Source organism: Arachis ipaensis, chromosome B09 (assembly GCF_000816755.2).
Source record: "Arachis ipaensis cultivar K30076 chromosome B09, Araip1.1, whole genome shotgun sequence".
Taxonomy (NCBI): domain Eukaryota; kingdom Viridiplantae; phylum Streptophyta; class Magnoliopsida; order Fabales; family Fabaceae; genus Arachis; species Arachis ipaensis.
In genome coordinates, this window is record NC_029793.2 from 16,218,872 (window position 1) to 16,222,935 (window position 4,064).

A 4,064-nucleotide genomic window follows, 5' to 3' on the forward strand; every position below is an offset into this window, starting at 1 on the left:
GAAAACTAATACTTAAATACAAAATAAATCTCGAGTTCAAATTCCAAAACTAAAAACTAAAGAAAAATACAGGAATAATACAACTTAAACCCTTGATGTTCCTCCTTCTTTTAGCCCTCAAACTTCCTTTCTCACCTCAGCAACACCATTTCTCTATTCTGTACACTTTTCCAGTTTATCTTGGATGTCTTGCAATCCAGAAGTTACAGCTTTTTCCAGTCAACCTTGATGATATAATATAGTCTATAGTTCATACATCCAAAGCAGAGAGTCAGAGATTGTTTTCCATAGTTATTAGAATATCCCAGAGAATGAGTTTCAGGAGCATCAGTGTCAACTTACTTGTCTTTGAGTTTCCAACTGAGATGTTAGAAAACAGTTGTGTATTCATCCAAAATCTATTTTTGAGAAATAACAATGTATCACTTACCATGTATTGAAATGGGAAATATACTCAGAAACAGTGGTGCTAATAACAATGAAGACTTAGTGTTGTTAGAAAATTAAAATGCTATCCTATCAAATGATGATGTGGAACTATGTCTACAAGACAGTATATCTATTAAATGTAAAGTGGTTCATGCAAGCAAGCCAGTGTTAATTAATCACAGCGAGCAAGATTATATCAGACCCAGATATGCATATGTTTCTATTTCAGGCTATCTGTCCAAGTTAGCTTTAGCATAAACACTGGACATTCAAGAGTTTATATAGAACAAACATACTGCCTCAACTTCAATACAAAGTGGAAATATAATACTTTTTGCAATTATTATATTAGTAATTGCTTTGTCCTCTAACAGATTTCAAGGACTAATTATTTTGTTTTTGGGGCCGGAGGAGGGGAGATGGGAATCAATTCTAAAAAAAATGATAATGTTCTATACTAATGTAGGACAAAATAAGGGTTGCATAGTTTTATTATTTTTTTTTTGTTATAATTTCAGAGAAATTATATTTGTATTATTCTTTAGTATATCACTCGTGTAAGCCTTTTCTATTACATATAAGATTTTTTTTTTCACTTTTTATTCATCATTTTAATACCAAAAATAAAAAGTATACACATACAAAAGATATACACAAATGTTGATGCATACAAATTTTTCGTCCAAATGTTCCTCTTCAAGGTGATTTGAATTGAGAGTTCTACTTAAAATCTAATGCAACAGAATAAACAGAGTAAATATATAAATTTAATAAAAAATATATTAAAATTTGAAAATGATAATAAATTAAGTATTGTGTAGAAAAAGTTAGTGTTTAAAATCTCAGCACAAAAATTATACCCTCTCTAAATTAGAATAATATTACAGATCTAAGTCTTTTATGAACTAAGTTCAACAAAATTAAATAATAAAACTTAATAATACTAGTCATAACTAATTTTTAATTTTTTATTATGATTATAAGCCCTTCAGAAATAATTATCAAGCAACATTATAATCCTTTCATGTCACTTGCAATAAAACCAGAAATAGCTGTTGGTACTAGAAATTCCCACATAATAATAGCAAATACAACAACCCCAATTGGCTTCTATTGCACCAGATCTATGTATCTAACAAACCAAGAGCTAAGAAAAATTATCATAAGCAGAAAGAAAAACATAAAAATATATATAAACATAAATTAAAAAAAAAGGGCTCATATAGAAAGGAAAAAGTCAAAATAAGAAGTAAAGAAAGACAAGTGGAACTTCTTGTTTGCAGAACAACAGAGATATAAAGAGGAAAAATAAAATCTCTATATCTCTAGAACTGAATCACAAAAAAAAAAAAAGAAAATGATTGTGATTTTTCTTGTTCTCCAAAATCAAATCCTTCACAAGATCTATTTATAGGAACAAAAATCTAAGAACTCCAAAATCATAATTTTTAGCTGAACAAAAGAACTAAGAAACTTTGGAAGAAAAAATGTCACAAAAAAGGGAAGAATGATGGTGAAAATAATCTCTACCTGTTATTAGCATATTCATAAAGACGACCACGGCTGGAGAAAACTATAAGAGCAACCTCAGCATCACAAAGCACAGATAACTCATATGCTTTCTTGAGAAGACCATTTCTGCGCTTGCAAAAGGTTACTTGGCGATTTGTAGTGTTCTCAATCCTCTTGATCTCAATCTTACCCCTTCCTATCTTTCTCTGTGGTGAACTTGCTCCTGAAATGGATTCATTTGCTCCTGGAAATGCCATCTTCTTTATTTCACCTATACCTACCCTGAAAAATCACACCACAAAATCTTCTCAACAATATGAAGAAAAATTCTGGTCTTGATCAGCTTCCAGATGGTGTTTGTGTTAGGGAAAAATCTAAAAAGGAAAAGACAATGAAATATTAAAACTTTTGGGGAATCTATCTATCTCATTACAGCATATTTTTTCAACTTAGTTCACAACATTTATATTGTTAGCTTCTAAAATAGTTTCATTTGCTTCTAATCTTATAGCATAGTATGCACTCTATGTCAAAGTACAATTTCAATAGCTGCACGCTGGATAAAACTAAGTTCAATCAGCACACTGTAGCGATTTTCCATTCCATCATTCCTACACATGTCAAATCACGATTTTGGAATTTGAACGAAAGAAATATGCAAAGAAAGCAACAAACATTTGCGGAGAAGAAACGGTACCTGATGAAGAGGAGGCGGTGGAGATGGTGGAGGAGGGGTCCGCACCAGCGATTGAGGTCATCAAAGGAGAGGTGATTGGGAATGGTGAGAATGAAGACAAGAGAAGAGCGAGACCTAGGGCTTGGGATCGAGGAGTGAGAAGAGCGCTCCGGAACAAGTGGAGAACCCCTCTTCGCTCCCTGAATTTAGGGCTCGAACCTTCATCGTTCTCGGAGAAGATGGATTCAGGGTCCAGAGGCTGCTCCGAGTCAATCGAGTGAACTCGGAGGAAGTCACCACCAGAGAGACTTGCGATAGAGGGCTTGCGACGGACGGTGTGCGACGAGGGAGTCACCACCAGATAGAATCACCGCCGAAGGAGCAGCGATGGTGGAAGTGCCAGAAGAGAGAGTGACGACGGAGGCATTGCGAGTGCCGACGATGTTCTTCGGAGGGCTGGGGTTCTTCGCGGAGTGCTGGGGTGAGGATTGGGGTTCTTTGAAGCTTTTAGGGTTCTGGCCTTCCAGGTTCTTTGAAGAGAAAGGGGATTTCGAATGATGAAGGAGATAATAAGCCGCGTTTTGAATGAGGAAGTAAAACAAAGCGTTTTATTTTGTACAAGGACCTTTTGGCCATGCTTTTAAAGCGTGCCAAAAGAGTTATAAGAAACGGCCACGCTTTAAAACGTCACTATAACGAAACCCTGTCGCCACCCTTTAAAAGCGTACCTGTTTCTCTCTATTGTCACCCTTATAAAAACGTGGCCATAGACCCCTTTCGCCACACTTTTTAAGCGTAGCAAAAAAAAACGTGATCAAATCTCTAATCAATCGCCACCATCGTAAAAGCGTGGCGATTGACCACTTTTGACCACCCTTTTAAAGCGTAGCAAAAAAAAAGCATAGCCATAGGCCTCTTTTCTTGTAGTGACATAAATTTTGATAAGTAGTATATATATTTTTTGAAGATTATATGCACATAACATTATTATTGTCCAACTAGCAAACTATGCATGCCACACACATTTTAAAGCACAACATAAAAATATTGGTGTATAATATAAAAATTTTGGTGTGCAGTATATAAATTTTTAAAAGATTAGATGTCTATAATAATATTGATATTGAATCAACAAAATAGGCACAATACAAAAATTTTAATGTACAATACATAAATTTTTTAAAGATTATATACTCAAAATATTGACTCACTCAACAAACAAAATACATATATTATATACAAAAATTTATATGTAATGTGCAAAGAATTTTATATTAATAAATTATGTGCTATGTAGTACAATTAATAAGTTTTTATACTCTTCAAAAAAATTTATCCCCCGATGAAGCATGTGATACATGCACACATTTTTTTTCATTGACGTTCTGGCACTTTGATTGAATTTGGTTATAAAAAAAGGCAATTATTTCCATGAAGATGTCAAAAA

General features: G+C 33.7%; 1 long non-coding RNA gene across 1 annotated transcript; it reads right to left on the reverse strand.

The window, feature by feature from the left end:
* On the reverse strand, positions 359-3,210 carry LOC107616678. The gene is made up of 3 exons (XR_001614595.2): positions 2,639-3,210; positions 1,960-2,223; positions 359-398 (listed from the first exon to the last, which is right to left on the reverse strand). It is a non-coding gene; the product is annotated as an uncharacterized LOC107616678 (long non-coding RNA).